The following is a 17,685-nucleotide window of genomic DNA, read 5'->3' as shown; positions in this document are numbered from 1 at the left end:
TTTCTCTTACGGTAACTTGTTTCTTGGGGCTGGTCTACACTAAGGGGAAAAATCGATATAAGATACGCAACTTCAGCTACGTGAATAACGTAGCTGAAGTCGAAGTATCTTATATCGATAACTTACCCGTCCTCACGGCGCGGGATCGATGTCCGGGGCTCTCCATGTCGACGCCGCCACCGCCGTTCGCGGCGGTGGAGTTCCGGAATCGATAGAAGCGCGTTCGGGGATCGATATATCGCGTCTAGATGAGACGCGATATATCGATCCCTGAAAAATCGATCGCTACCCGCCGATACGGCGGGTAGTGTAGACGTAGCCTTGGACTGGCTACGCTCAACTCTCTTCTCAGCTACACCACATTGAAGTCAGCATTTGAAGCCCCATATCCCTTTCTTTCTCTTTTCTCCGCCAAGTCTTATTGTCTGGAATAATTGGATTTCCACCCTGCTTCTTTCCTTTGCTCTGGCCAGTCTCTCCCTCCATTTACATGCTCTGAAAAAAAGCGCTAGATTTCTGGTTGTTCATGTTATTTGTGCAGTTGGATCAAAGGAAATTAAACGAAGACTGCACATTTTAATTTGATGGGTTTGCAGTAGAGCAGCTGTGGCTTAATCCTGCCAGAGAAACTTCGGGGATTTTGCTCTGGAAGTGTGGAATGGCATAAATTCTTGGAGGCAGAGAAATTTTCTACCTGAAGTACCGTAGTTACTATAAAACCTGCTTGCACACAGAATAAGACAGTGCTTATAATAATAGGCTGATATACACTTTCTCCAGGAATATTTTACATAAAAGAGTTCTCTCTGATCAGCAGTAAATTGTTAGCTTTGCATATACAGTGCATGCCATGTAAATGGAACATGCTAAGCAAGGACCAACATATTATTGGAATGTTTCCCAGGAAATCAAGTTAGCGTAATGATAGCCAATATCATCTCCTTAGTCAGAAGAATGCTTGCAAAAGTTCTGCTTAACAGGAACATGGTTAGTGCCAAGAAAATAAGTGGTACCTACCCTGGTGTTCTACAGATATGAAGCTCCACACTTACTTTTTATTACAAGGGGCCACATTGTGGCCTCCCTGACATCAATGGGAATTGTACCTATGTAAGGGAGGGAAGAAATCGGCTTTACTTGTTAATGGGTAGATACAGTAACACATTTGATGACAATGAAAATCATAAAGGCTCTTGGTGTATTATTTATATTAATTCATCACATTTGACTGTTGCATTTGGTGAACATAAGGGACACATTTTGCTCTCAGTTATAGCTGTGAAACCCATCACATCAGGTGGGTATTATGAGTGTAACTGAGGGCAGATGCCCTCCAATGAGTGTTTCATTGTGAAACCTCATTTAACACATTAGTATGAACAACATTGTTCTTTTTAAGCTTATAGATAACTATTATCATGACTTTCTCAACAGCACAAGACTTGAACAGAAGAGAAACGGGACGATGAAGGATACAGCATCAAGATTATTGGTGCTAGATGGACTACAGTCACTGCAAATCAAGGCATCCAATTAAGGAAGATCTAGGAAGCACGATGTGCTTTATTGGCTTGACTATCTGTTCAGATTTAAATGATATTCTATGACACACAAATAGTTGGTGGAGTTAGAAGCCTCACAGAAATCTTTTGCCCATCTATGTTCTACTGTTATCTAGCTGGCAATCTCCTTTGCTTTAGTTTCTGTAAAAAAGGGAACTAATCAAACTGTCTTTCCATAGTAACATCTTGGGTTTGTCTTAGTATTTCGCTGGGAAAAAACCATCTTTTACATCATCTGTAGACTCCTGCGTTGTGGGCCAGATGGTCTGGTGAGTGTTAAGAGCCCCTCTACCTTCCTGCATGTGCAGATCCCACCTTCCTCCATGAAAGTGTATGGGGGGCTGACACCTTCATGGCATCAGTACCAAACCTCCTGAATTTCCTCTGTGGAATCAGAGATCTGCAGCTTGAAACGGGTGGTGGGGGGGGGGAATGGGAGGGAGAGGGTCATGTGTGAGGGGGAGACAGTTAACTCAGCCTTAGTTAATTTGTCAATGGATTACAATACCAGTGTAACCCTTTTCCAGGTGTTGTCAGCAGCAACAAGGACCAGGTTCAAATATCTAGGGATTCCTCTTAAAATTAACATACCATTGGCTCAAGCCCCTACCTAGAGACCTAAGAAAACTGGGCACCCTTAATAGGCAATATTTCCCCACTCACAGGCACTGAGTCTGTGTGCGAAACCCTCACAGCAGTGGTAACTTTGGGAGTCATCCTTTACCTCAGTTCCCCACTAGCTACTGTGAACATTTGATAGGCGAATGTCCCTTTAACATGTCACTTTCCACCTTCCCCCTGAGCTACACCCTACTCCATGGTTGGTGTCAGTGGTTAGTGTAGTTCCAGAGAGCACTTGGGTGGTTCTGTCTGCAGCCACTAGGCAAAGTGATGGCCGATCCAGTCCTGAGGTTCTGCCACCTAACCCTGCTGTTGAGACTTCAGCTTGTTTTGATGCTGGGTAGGGAGGACCTCAGCAGAATTCATGGAGCTCTGTTGCTGCCCCTGTGACTTCAGCAAAGAGCTACCTCAGTGCTGTGTCTCACTGCAAAGCATGATCCTATCACAAGGTCTTCAGTGGAGGGGGTGAATGGCCTATAGGACTCCTGAGTAGAGTCCCTTTCCCCTCCCTCTGTCTCTGTTAAATTCCACTACCCCACCAATTCCCATCACTCACTGACACCCCATCTGACTTGCATCACCACTTGGATAGTTTCTGGGTGGAAAGCTTATGTAAATGGACTCTCTCTAGGCATACATTTCCCCTGGGAGTACTGAGCTCCTTACCTTCTAGAGCAGCGGTTCCCAAACTGAGGGGCAGGACCCCCAAAGTGGGTCGTGACCCCATTTTAATGGGGTCACCAGGCTGGCTTAGATTTGCTGGGGCCCAGGTCCAAAGCCAAAGCTCGAGCCCCACAGCCCGGGGCCGAAGCCCGAGAGCTTCAGCGCTGGGTGGCAGGACTCAGTTTATAGGCTCCCTGCCTGAGACTGAAGCCCCTAAGATTCTGCTTTGGCTCCCCCACCCGCAGCTGGGGTGCTCAGGCAGGTTCAGGCTTCAGTCCCCCTTCCTAGGGTTGTGTAGTAATTTTTGTTGTCAGAAGGGGGTCTCAGTGCAATGAAGTTTGAGAACTGCTGCTCTAGAGTGTGGAGAGGGCTCACGCATTATTTTAATATGGTATACTATTAACTTCTAACTGTCCATTTCCACTTCTAGGAAGTCTAGGAGGCTTCAACTCCCAGTGACTTCAGTAGGAATAAAGTCACTCTGCATGATCAGGCCCTTGATTGTCAGGAGTCATAAACAATAAGTAAGAAAACGATACGAGAGCATGATAAAAAGTGAAAGACTTTCCCTAGTGATCAGCCATCTGCCTGCTCTGCTTCCCCACACCAGCTTGTTTCTGATGCCACAGTTTTTACTGAGCTGACTCAAGGCACCAAAAGAATTCAACAGTTCTGCAGTTACTGCCAAAGAAGAGAATGCTGTGGGAGGGTAACTTCAGAAGTCATCATGACACAAGAAGTGCAAGACATCATAATCACTGACCTCCAGAAGACTGCGCTCTTAAGCACTGTGAGAATTTTGAGGAAAGTGGAGAATGAGTGCCTTTGAGCACCTAAAGTGCAGGAACTCTAAAACTCTTTAATAAAACTCCTGACTACCCAAACCTACAGAGTCAGTGCATGGTCAGATGTATTGGTGATTCCAGGGGATACATTTTAGACAGTAACTTCCCCTTTTATATGCTTAAAGATCTTGTATGTTATGAAGGCTATTTGTCTGAAACAAACACATCCCATGATGTAATACTGAGGGATAATAATGATAGTAAGTTAGAAAGCAGAGAATGGGATGATTTCTGCAGTGTAATTACTTTATTCATGCTACCTGTAATGGAGTGGCCTTTTGGAACCGGAATAACTTCTCCCTTTCTTTACATTTTACCTTAAATCTTTTATTACGAATCTGTCAGGAGTGATGATTTGAAGTCGTTCATTTTAACAAAGTCTGTTCATAATTAAGAGCTATGTTGTGCCTAGTATTATTTCATAAACAAAAACGTATTTAAAAAGGGTTAAGGTTATTGTGTATTTCATTGGAGTCTGGCTAACACTCAATTACATTTTCTTTACAAAAATTCTACAACCTCAACATCAATTGTTGGGAGTGAACTACATCTACCCTGATCTAATTGGCCCTGTGAACACTGGTTCTCCACTTGTGAGGTAACTCCCTTCTCTTCATGTGTCAGTATAATCATGCCTGCATCTAATTCTCACTCCATGCATCTGAAGAAGTGGGTTTTTACCCACGAAAGCTTATGCTCAAATAAATCTGTTAGTCTTTAAGGTGCCACCAGATTCCATGTTGTTTTTGTGGATAGAGACTAAGGCCTGGTCTACACTAAGGGGGGGTGTGTCGAACTAAGGTACGCAAGTTCAGCTACGCGAATAGTGTAGCTGAACTCGAACTACCTTAGTTTGAAGTACTCACCCGTCCAGACGCCGCGGGATTGAAGTCCGCGGCTCCCCCGTCGACTCCGCCACCGCCGTTCGTGGTGGTGGAGTTCCGGAGTCAACGGGAGCGTGTTCGGAGTTCGAACTATCGCGTCTAGATTAGACGCGATAGTTCGAACTCCGAGAAATCGAACGCTATGCGTTGACCCGGCAGGTAAGTATAGACGTACCCTAACATGCTATCCCCTGATACTTGACAGCCTCAACAAAAACTCCCAACATTGGGGATGAACAATTAAGGGATCCAGCTACTTGCCCACTACCATCACTCACTGATACCCCATCTGACTTGCATTACCACTCCCAACCTAAAGTTTTCCCCCTAAAATTTGCAAAATTATTTTCAAAGAAACAAATTACCAAGAGGTTTACATAATCCCACTTCCTGCTCAAGGGAACCACAGATATTAACATTAACATGTTACAACATTCCTAACTGTAAAAACGCCTGACCTATATTAGTTGCTACAGAATGTTGTTTTAAAAAAGCCACCAAATATGTAAGCTCTACATGCACTTATTAAACCTACAACAACATACAAATCATGTGGATTTTTGTAAAATCAAATAGCTAAATTGTTACATTTCATGTCCCTCACTTCTCAATCCAAAATTTCTGTTTTCATTGTACTGTATTCTGATTATTTGTGCACCTCCATTTTAAAAGCCAGTGTTAATTCTTTGATTTAAAGGATTGAGAACTGAGTAATGCACATATTGTGGTATACCTTCAGCCAGGTTGAAGATGGGCCTTCCACTTTGTGTGTGCAATTTGTGCTAACATTTTCTTCCAGTAAAATGAATAGCCAGTACACATCTGTGTTGTGCCTCTAACCACTTGCCTATATGAAAAAGTCCTGTAGAAATTATTAATGATGAGGCCAACAGGGTTCTATAGGAATTAAAGTGATTTCTGTAGAAATTACTTTAAAAATACCATAGAATTTATTAGTGGAATATATCTTTCTGTTGAATTTTTAACACAAACTAGAGCACTATAGGAGGGAGGAATAGCTCAGTGGTTTGAGCATTGGCCTGCTAAACCCAGGGTTGTGAGCTCAATCCTTGAGGGGGGCCATTTAGGGATGGGTCCTGCTTTGAGCAGGGGGTTGGACTTAGATCTTTTGAGGTCCCTTCCAACCCTAATGATCTATGATTCTATGAACTAGGATGCAGGGAGTCTCTGCAAAACTCTGTTCCATGGATCACAGTATATATAGATCTGCATGAGTTCCTGGCATCCTGCTCCTGCCTGGGCAACAGAACACACCTATGCAGGACAAGATTTCTCCATCCTTCTGTATCCTGAACTCCCATTCACTCCACTAAAGATTTCTATGAATTAGAGCATCACTGCAGCAGAGAGATCTTAAAATAGGTTTTTAAAATATTTTGGGCTGGAGGAGAAGTCATCCATGTTGGAACTAAAATGGCAGGTAAGCCTTGAAATATTGCAAGTGTCTGGCCTCTGGGGTGGGTAGAAAAGGAGAATTTTCTTACGAGGAGAGGTAATAAATGGATACTAGAGGGAATCATAAAAGATTGGAGAATTTTCTAAATTCTTGCTGAAAGGCAAGTGACTGTTCTGGGACAGAGGTTCTCAAACTGTGGTCTGTGGACCACTAGTGGTCCACGAGCTCCATTCAGGTGGTCCGCGGAAAGTTCCTCTACAGTGCGTGCCTAGGCGGCCGCACACAAGAGAATGAAGGGCCACCCACCTAATTAATGGAGCCACGCATAATTAGGTGCCTGGACCCCATAGAAGATGCACATGTAAGGTGAGGTGGTGGCCTTGGGGGAATAGGGGGCAAGTGGGAGGGGGCAGTGGGGTGAGAAGAGGAGGTGGGGGAATTTGGAATGTGCAGGGCTGTGGCAGCCAGAGAAAGAGGTGACTTTCCCCAGCTCCAGGGCTGTGGCTGCTGTGGAGAGATGGCCCTCCTTCCCAGCCTCAGCTCTGTGCAGGGGCGGCACGCCGCGGGGGAGCGATCTGGCGGTCGCTGGTCCCGTGGCTCTAGTGGACCTCCTGCAGACGTGCCTGCGGAGGGTCCGCTGGTCCCACGGCTCCGGTGGACCACCCGCAGGCACGCCTGCGGATGCCCCACCAGAGCCGCGGGACCAGCGGACCCTCCGCAGGCATGCCTGCGGGAGGTCCACCGGAGCCGCCTGCCGCCATCCCGCGGGACGCCGCCCCAAGCGCGCGCTTGGCGTACTGGGGTCTGGAGCCGGCCCTGGCTCTGTGGCTGCTGTAGTGAGGGAGAGACCCACGTGCTTCGCAGCCCCAGCTTGGGGGCTGCCGCGGAGAGGGGGAGAGGGTACATTCATTGCATTGGAAAGGTAAGACTACTGATATTACAATATGAGTTGTGTGCTTTTATTTGTAGAACCAAAAAATGTTTATTATTATTAATTTTTTTATATAGTCCTTTTATCCAAAGCGCTTTACAATAGTTATCTAATGGTACAAACATTTGGAAAGATCATTAAGTGGTCCGCCAAGACCCTCAGCAATTTTCAAATGGTCGTGAAAAAAAAAGTTTGAGAACCACTGTTCTAGAAGAAATTCATGTGGTAGGCACTGATACAAGGCAAATGGATTCTAGTTTGGTGAAAAGGGGTTTGTCCTTCATATCAGTGGATTCAGATTGCAAGCAGGATATAGCAGTAAAACCTTGTTGGCAGGAATTGCTGTTTGCCTGCTGTCTGCACAAATTCTATTACTATGTATTAGATTATCTTAAGTCCTGGACTGTTCCGCTACCACAGCTGTAATTTACTAGAGAACATTTTTAGCCACTAAGCGATTATGGACAGTGTGGGCCACTAAAATGATTGACTGAGGAGCATGCCTGTAATATGCCATACAGCAGACTGGGGGCAATACTCTCTGAATTCAGTGAGTCATAGCAGCTGCCGTACAGGGCACTAGCTGAGGCAGCATCACAAGGGAGTGTTGCACCTTCAACTCCTGCACAAGATGTGCTTTTCAGTATGATCCTCCTTTAACCTAGATTTACAATTGGGTTGTTGAGTCATAAAGAGATTGTGAACTTGTGTATCTCAGCCTGGATTTAAGCCCAGGATCCTTACCCTTGCTAACCCTTTGCTGTAACCAGCAGACCATAATGTTCTTCCTTCTTTCTCTCCCTCTTCCCAAACAAGCAAAAGGATCATATGTATTTTAAGCATAAAGCAAACATCAGGATGAACCAGATTCATTTTTCATGACTTTCCAATATGGTTTTGCAGCACATGGTAGATAAGTTATTGAAAACTGGATTTCTCTACAATTTAATGAGCATTTAATTCACACTGTCTCTGCATAATGAAATATTAAATGAAATACAGGCCTTAAATGATAAAAGAGGGAAACATTTTTACTGGAGATGTTCAGAACAAACCCCAGTTAAACTAATGTAACCGCACATTCATACGGGAGCTTTGTCAACACACATGAAAAAATGCTTCATCAGTTTATCCCATTTAGTTTGCTAAGAGAACCTTGGGTGAACATTGCTTCTAAATGAATTAAGAGAACCAGCCACTCTAGAAAATAACCCTTTTGAATGTTTAATTTTACAGGTGCATAATGCACCAGCTGATGTACATGTCGTCTCAGAAGACATCTTACAAAGCAACATCACACTAACAATTAAAGAGCAGAGGGATTTTGTATGTCTGTCATTTTTTGTTTGTATATTGTTTTGGGCACAATTCTACAAACACTATTGACTTTAAAGAGGCGACTCAGGGTAGTCAGTACTTGTCGGCTCAGGGCTTTTCTTTGTTCCTTTTTTGGTTGGCGGTTTCTTTTGGGACCTAAACTAAACCCCATAGAAATCAATGGAGAGACTCCCATTGCTTTCAATGAGTTTTGGAGGAGGCCTCTGATGAGGGATTGTGAATGCTGGGCCTGATTCTTTCACCCCTATTTAATTTAAACCAGTGGGAGTCCTGCATTCACCATGAGTAAGGGCTAACAGACATTGGCTTGTATGTTAGAAAGAGAAAACAATCAGTAACAATTGGAAATAAAAAGGGAAGCAACACAATAATTTTGTGATCGTCATGAGCTATTTTAAAAACTCATTTAAAAAAAATCCTGTGAATAATACAGGATTCCTTTCTTCATAGGAAAAAAGTAAAACATGCTTAAAGAAAAGCAAATGATCCATTTATTCTGTAAAGCAATATTAGTTTTATACCACTGAGCATAAAGTAAAATAAATATACAGAGCTTAACTGAATGGGTAATTAAGAATTTTCTTCATGGGGTTTTTTCCCCCTCATTTGTTCATGTCTTACTCTTTCTCTGCACTAAATACTTGCTACTGCTTGGAACACCAGCTGATATCTGGTGAAGCACTTTTGGAATTTGAACAATGACAGTGATTCACTAGGGTTTTCAAACATAATTCCATAAAAAATAAATAAATAAAATAAAAGTATTTTCTACCTATGAGGAGAAAAGGGAAAAAAAATAGGTCAGCCAGCATAGTAACTCTTCAGGGTAAAATTGATTAGTTATGGCACTATACACACAGGGTAATGTTTTCTTGGACACAGATGCAAGAATTTCTGAAGCACAGGAAACGGGTATAAGGCAGTCAGTAAAGGCAAAATGGGTGGTTTCCTGTTTTTTAAATAGTGCATTTGCTATTGATTTACACCTGGCTATAGTTAGAGACCCACTTGAAAAAGGTTTCACTTCATTAAGATACTTTGGGCTGTTTTCTTTTGGGTACTAACTTGCTGCACTTTTCCTTCTTCCTGCTCCGTCACCCACAAACCAATATACATATTTCTGGGCACATGCTAAGGAGAGGCTTTATGGTGTGGACTGACTTACCATACACCCCCTGAAAGAGTAGCCACTTTGGGTCATCACTTACGTCATTGGCACACAGTATAGGGGCCATCAAAATATACCTGCCTCTTCATTATCTGAATTTTACTATATTTGAATGCTTGTTGCTTACACTACTAGAACTTTAGCCCTCTTGAGCTAAACTTTCCCACCTCCATAAAATAACAGGCTTTCAGACTCCCTCTTTGCCATACTCTTGTCATTTATGCATGTTTGCCCTCGTGGTTGTCAGGACATATGAAGGACCTTTATATAGGGTGTGGGGGAAACCAAGTACTATATTTTTGTAATTTTTAAAGTTTAATCAGGATGATATTTTAAAATTGTAAGTTTGGGCTAGATCTTACCATCCTCATTTAGGTCAATAGAAGTTTTGCATATGTGAGAAATGAAGGATTGGGCCTGTTTGTTTGTTTGTTTTAAATCTTGTCAGACAGCATTCCACACACCATTTTTCTGCAATATACATCTGAGGTTCATAATTAACCCCAAGTCCAGCTATTAGAAAGGAGGCATTCTTGGTCATTTTTAATATTTTACTACTATTCCCCTACTAGGGGCAAAAAAAAAATCCTGCATAACACTCAGTGTGATTCTCTATTACTCAGTGTAACTGGTAACTTTAGTGAGTTATTCCTGATTTACACAAGTGCATCTAAGATCATAATCAATAACTTTAGGGACAATCATCCCCTGAACTACCTCATTAAAACAAACATTGTAGAAAATTAACACTTTAGTAAAAACATGTCATTACATTGCCAGAGATTAAAAATTATAGTGTTAATAAACTTTTATTTCACACTAAGCCCATCTTTAACAAGGTTTTTATTTTTAACATTATAAACAACAAGATCCTACGTGTCCTCTTGTGATGAGGTGTTCACCCCCCACTAGCCTAGAAGGGTTTATAAGGCTGAGAAGGGGCAATTAGCCAGATAGGCCATTGCTGAGGGGAATTAGGTCGCCTAAGTAACCCGTGAGTGATGATGGAGCCAAGCTGAGAAGGAACAGACAGGGCTAGTATAAAGACAGACAGTTGACAGCAGAAAAGGGATGTAGGGAAGAAACCTGCAGTCACTCTCTGGCCATTAGTGAGGGAAAGGAGGAAAACCGGGACGGTAGGAATAGAAACCCTGGGGATCCAGTCCATGAAGGGGGCTTATCCAGAAAGGGATGGAGCAAAAATCTGAGAGAGGCAGAGTAGGAAAAGGCTCAGAGAAACAGCAGCAAGGTGAAACTCTGCAGACCCTGGCTGCTGATTAAGAGGGTCCTTGAGCTGGAAATTGGAGTACAGGGCAAGCCTGGGTTCCCCCACCAGCTACTGGGGAGGTGGCACAGTCCATGCAGTGGAGTTGGAGATTGCCTGGGATGGTTTGTTTTGTGATACTTTGATACCCCCTGCAAGGGGAAAACACAAAGGGTATGTCTACACTGCAATTAAACACTTGTCATTGGCCCATGTCTGCTGACTCAGGCTCATGGGCTTCATACTACAGGGCTGTTTAATTGTGGTGTAGATTCTCAGGCTTGGCAGGACCTGAACCTGGGCTTCATAGACTTTAAGGCCACAAGGGACCATCATGATCATCTAGTCTGACCTCATGCACATTGCAGACAACAGAACCTCACCCACCCACTCCTGTAATAGACCCATAACCTCTGGCTGAGTCACTGAAGTCCTCAAATCATGATTTAAAGACTTCAAATTGCAGAGATTCCACCATTTACACTAGTTTAAACTTGTAAGTGACCCATACCCCATGCTGCAGAGGAAGGCAAAGACAATGAACAAAAAATGCAGGGTCTTTGCTAATCTGACCTGGGGGAAAATTCCTTCCTGACCTCAAACATGGCAATCAGTTAGACCCTGAGCATGTGGGCAAGACCCACCAGCCAAACACCTGGCAAAGAATTCTCTGTAGTAACTCAGCGCCCTCCCCCATCTAGTGCCCCCTCACTGTCCATTGGAGATATTGCTGCTAGCTGTCACAAATCAGCTACATGCCATTGTAGGCAGCCTCTGCTTGTGAGCCCAGTTTTAAATGGCACATCTGAGCTGGTTTACAGTTTTGCATCAGTATCAAACAAAATGGACAGGTTTTCATGGTTTTGACATGGAACCCAGTGTGAACTGAGTTTTGCTTTGAGATTTTAGGTTCACTTGAATCAGAAACACAGAGTAAAATGCAAAGGGTGTGTGGAAACAAATGTAATCTTTGTATGCAACCTTACGAAGGAAAACCACTGAACTGCATGAAGCTCTAAAAATAACTTAGCTTGCTGTCTCACTCTTCCTCATCACTTCATTCCTTCAGCAGTCGTAGTCTAGAAATGGCTAAACAACTTTGGAAATGTGGTCGGATTTTTCTCAAAGGAACCACGGAAATTTAAAGTGTACCATATCCAAATCCAAACTTTACTACTGATGTGTGGGTATAGGAAAGACAACCCATTATTTTATTTTTAGAACAGTTTAGATTTTTTTCAAATGCTTCATCTAGACTCAATGTCAACACTCATATGAACAGCAGGTAGGTTCAAAATCTAAGCATGTCGTCTATTTGAATATCATGCTACATGTCAAAGGGGCTTTGAATTGTGGTCTAGCAGTACATAAGGCAGCTTCTCCATTCATATCTATACTCCATGACCTTTCTCTGAAAGGCACCAACACTGTACACCATATTTTAACCAGGATGTTTTCATCTACACTAGAATCATGCATAACATAAGAGACTAAACCAGGTTCTGAGACTGTTCCTCTAAGCATTACAGAATGTCTGGTGACAATAAGTAATATTTAAGATACTAGTACACATTGAGAGGACACAAATTCCATAAGACATTTTCTGCCTTGCCATCACCACAAAAACAAGTTTTATTAGGATAGTGCAAACAGCTGTTTTTGTGTAATCTGACTAGTGTAGTCAACACATTTGGTATGACCTGAACAAATAGAACATCAAAAATACAAAAACAGTTTTTGACTAAAGATATTTGCTATTTCACAATGTGGCACGAAAGCACAGATTTTTAACAAATCTAGATCCCTGCAGTGGTGTACTTGTGATGAGAGGTGGTATACTGAACTGAAGGCAATCGGAGTTGGATTGAGCTCAAAGATGTCATAGAATTCTTATCAACCCTGAGTTTTCCCACCTCTACAAGCAAGCAATGCAACAATAGCTGAGCAATGCCATCCTCTTGAGGGCATATTTTTCTATACTAGGAACTCCTGGTTTTTTTTGTTTTTTTTTAAGTTAGTCCAATATTGGTTCTGATTCTCTTCTCACATCAGTTTTATACCTATCTAACTCCACTGAGATTACTGGAACTACTCCTCATGTACAAAAGGAGAACCAGGTTGTTCTTCATTTCTGCCATGTAGTGGTTGGTTAGTCATGGGACTGGAACAAACTTTTGAATGTGCCCATGCTAAGTAAAAAATTGATTAATATACTAAAACTGATGTGACTTTCAGCCAAATTCAGTACCAAGAAAACCAGGATGGATGAGAAAGGAACCCAAAAGAGAGTTTTGGACATTATGGAACATGGGGATGGAACATCTGGTAAAAGAATGTGTGACTAAAGGCCAAGAGACTCCACTAGTGTGATAAATGACCCACTGCCCATTCCTGAAGAAATTATACATGACCGATTTATTCTTCAAACCATCCTCAGATTAAAGTGATTCCAGTACCAACTCTCATGAAGAGGCTTAACTGGCATAATCATTGAATCATTGCAATCATTTCATTGAACAAATTTTCAAAATATTTAAAATGGTAAAGGGATGAGATGTGGCTGGCTAATGCACAATAATTCACTTGGCATGTGAACTGTTACATCTGAAAGCTCTCCTCACCTAGCAAAACAGTGCTGACTTTGAGTCAGTTGTAGGACTAGAAAATACTCAGTGTCTCTGTCGGAATGTGAAAACTCCTTGCGCCATGGGCTCTTCTCTTATGATCAGAATGAAGTGCCTGCGGAAAACCTTAAACTCAGTATGAAGCGGGAAAAGTACTGGAGGGAAGTGCTTTGGCAAAGATTACCACAACAAAGCTTTTGGCCAAACAAAATAGACCTTCCATTACAGATAATGAAGATTCGTTCACTCTAAATAATGGAAATTAACTAGTATGTCTTGAATATCTGAGCATATGGAGGCATAATCCTTCCCAGAGCTACTAGCTGTGCAAGGGAAGTCTACATGCTGCATCTTCCCATCAGATAGTTCCAGCCCCTCCCTTCTGAGCACAGGGAGTGCAACTATTCCTGGCCTTCACATAAGGAATACAAGGAGGGGGGGAGTTTTCTTGTACTTTTCTCTCCTGTGAATCTGATCAAGGCCCAGGCAGAGTCTGTGTCTACACAAAATCTTTACTTATATAAGTGGTGACTCATTTGGATTCCTTTTACCATTCATCCAATTTCCAATCATGTTATTAAGCACTTATTATTTATATAGAGCTGGAAGTGTGCTTTGTGCTTTACAAATGTATTCCTCTGTCAGGTGATGTTGATAGCAACAAGGGCTAGGTTCAATATCTAGGGATTCCTCTAAACATTACACAACAAAACTGGCTTGAGCCTCCACCCAGAAATCTGGGAAAACTAACTTCCTACCCCAGGCCTCATGGTACTAGTTTAACAGAGAGGTTAAGGGGTGATTTGATCACAGTTTATAAGTACCTCATCCAAACCACCAAATTAAAGTTGACATACAAAAATGGCTTCATCGGATTGAAGTCTATCATTCCTGCCTTTGGAACCTTATGCTATATCACATTCTAGTCATTTCTGCCCATCCATCATACAAACTGTTTATATATAAAAAAAGCCATGACAATATTCAACCTAGAAAAAGACATATAGGGAATGACTGTGAAAATATCCAATGTTGAAAGGGATGCATTTAGCATATCATCGCAATGGGCCGTGCAAAAACAAAATGTGACTGTCTTCTGAATGCTGAGTCATAGGATGCCCGTCACTGGGAGTTTTTGTTTTCTTTAAAAATAATTATATTCTTCTGTATATTTCAGTTAGAGAGAAGTAGTATCATGAAAGGACTATCAGAGATCATTCAGGAAGCCACACTCATGTCTCCAGTTACAACTGACAGCTTTACAACACCCAAAAGAACATTTCTCCTAATTTTGATGTTGTTACTGAAACTGAAAATAAGAATCTTATTATAAATAATGGGTCAGATTCTCATTTATACTAAGGCCTCTTTACACCTCTCTGGCAGTGTCAAGGAGCCTTACAGTGGGTGAAAATTACCTCTTTAAGTGCAACAGCTCCAAATTGCTGTCCTGTAACCAGAGAGATTAATGTTTCCTAGTCTTGAGGAGGGAGCAGTGTAGTATCATTGACGTAGGTGTGGTTCACTATACAATTTATTACTTACAAAGTCTCTCTTTTGTTAAAAAAAATGTATTGAATTCAGTGTTAATGAAAAGTTCACAGCATTGGAGACTAGAGTTGTCTGTTTAAACCCAGAATAGCATGGGCAATGTTAGTGCAAGCTCTTACATCCACCCTGCCTATGTACCTCAGTCTGAATTTGATAGAGGGTCTATAACATCAATCCTTATATCCTCAGTCAATGTTTACTCTAAATATATAGAACGAGACACATTTTCATGATTTGGTCTAAAAAGTAAATCAAGGAGCTTGTTCAAGATGTCTTAAAAATAATAGACTCTTGGAATCATTACAAAAATAACATTGCTCACAAATTTGAGATTGTATAAATGTGATTTATCATAAATTGCAATGGTTAATACACCAACCATCCAGAGATGCACATGCATAACAGCTGGTTGAAAAATTTTTAACAAAACATTTTTATCATACAAAAACTGAAATATTTCATGGAATCATTTTGGTTTCAACAAACTTCTTCTGAAACACAGGCAGGGTTCCAATGGAAAGCTCTATTTTTCAAACTGTTGGAATTTCCAAAGGAACAGAAATTCCAAAGTTTGACCAACTATATATAGGATACTTTTTTTTAAGGGGCAAGTATATTTTCTCCTCATTGCCAAGTATCACATCTGTCTCTTCCACATTGAATAATCTCAGTCTAGTCGTCTGTTACAGAATACAGTTTAAGGGATGCTATCAGTCAAGAGTCCGGTGGCACCTGAAAGACTAACAGATTTATTTGGGCATAAGAAGATTCATCTGAAGAAGTGAGATTTTTTTACCCACGAAAGCTTACGCCCAAATAAATCTATTAGTCTTTAAGGTGCGACCGGACTCCTTGTTGTTTTTGTGGATACAGACTAACACGGCTACCGCCTGATACTATCAGTCAATACCTACACCACTAATAATTAATTAACATTATTTAGGATTCATTTCATTTGGAACAACATTTAATCCACAGTTGTCTTTGTCAAAAATCCTATCAGATTTGATACCCACATTGAAATCTCTTTGAAGTGCAAATCAGCAATTTCAGCAGAGACATAAATAAGATTCAGACCATTCATTGCAGCCTCTATTCTCTAATGAACACAAAAAGACAAACTGGATTACTAATAATTACTGAGATAAACACATAATAGGTAGGAAAGGGCATGCTTTATACAAGTTATTGTTGCTGAGAGCCAAGAGACTTGATCTGCTTTGCAGCTGAGTTATTTAACTTGTGCACTTTGTAACTGAAGTTATACTGAAAAACAATATTATTTATCAAACATGTGCAATAATGTGTACGAGTCAAATCATGGTGAGTGAAAATGAAGTGGCATACAGCAAGAGCATCCTCATAAGAAAAGGGTTACAGGATCTGATCATAGAAAAACCCATATGTCAATGAGAAAAAGGCTAGAAATGCATCCTGACCATGTGCTCATCAGAAACAATTTAAATGCCTCAATAAAATGTGGGATTTACAGAGAAAAAAATAATTTAATTTCTACCTCACATTTCAAACTAACCCTTCACTCATTACTATCTCTGGGCTAGATTTACACTGAGCTTTGCCGTCATCACACTGGGCAGGTTTCCCAGTCGCTGACAGTCCATCTGGATAGAGGTTGCAGTAACTTAAGTTGCCCACAACCTTCCCTTTGTTTAGGATCCAACAGTCATCTAGCCCTGGCCCAGAAGTGGGCAGAGATGTCTGGGAAGCATGCACAGCCAGCCAGGGAGCTGGGATGTGAGCTGGGCAGCCTTCTCTTACTTAGCCCAATGGCAACTTGAACTGCTTCACGGTCAGACCCCTCAAGGGAAGGAGGGAAGCAATACCTTTCCTGTGTGTGACTCCCACCCAGGGCACAGGGCAGTGCACTGAACCCTCACATTGCCTTGTTACACTGCCCTGTGTGCCTCCAGAGGTTGCCTCTATGCAGCCTGTGCAATGCATGCATCTTATATTTCACTGAAAACACAAAGTGAGTTGCATTTTATACAAGAGACCTGACAAGTTTGTTTTATTTTGCTGTTGCAGTGGGTGGGCAGCATTGTGAAAACAGCCCTGAAACAAAAGAAAACACTCATTCAGCCAAATTGTCCTTTTACTTAAACTCATATAAACCCACTGGAGTCAACAGATGGCAGCAGTGGACCTGAGAGGAGAATTTCACCCTTTTAATTTATATTCCACAGATCACTGAAACACTCACTAGCTTCTGAAGTTTACTGGGGCAGGGGGTAGGAATGGAAACTGTACCCGAATATGAAGAGGCCAGGCCCAAGCGCTGAATCTAGATGGATCCAGATGTCAAATGCACAACAGGTAAAGGAGGCCTTGGAAAGCCATTTCCCTCCCGCCAATTGGCTTTCCCATGCAGGACCAAACAGAGTCCCTTGGGATTGAGTGGTGTATCCTGGCAGGGGGTTAAAAACTATTTAAAGTATAGCCAAGGACACCTATTATTATTATTTATTTGTATTGCAGTAGCACCTACAATCCACAATTATGGACAAGGACCTCACTGTGCTAGGTGCTGTACAAACACAGAACAAAAAGATGGTCCCTGCCGCAAGGAGCTTACAACTTATGTAAATCTAGCAGGATCAGTCACTCTCTGACTAGAGAGAAGGAATCCAGCATTTTCCCTCAGAAGCTTGTGTAAGTTGTGAGAGTGTATTAGAAACTGGAATCTGAATAAATTATATATTCATATCTGAACTCAGGAAACATACAGAAAACATATTTCTAAGGGAAAAACAGGTTGAGAGAGTTGGCAGTTTGTGAAAGAGACATTATTAAGGGCAC

Source organism: Mauremys mutica, chromosome 9 (assembly GCF_020497125.1).
Source record: "Mauremys mutica isolate MM-2020 ecotype Southern chromosome 9, ASM2049712v1, whole genome shotgun sequence".
NCBI classification, from domain to species: domain Eukaryota; kingdom Metazoa; phylum Chordata; order Testudines; family Geoemydidae; genus Mauremys; species Mauremys mutica.
Note: the sequence above shows the minus strand (reverse complement) of the source record.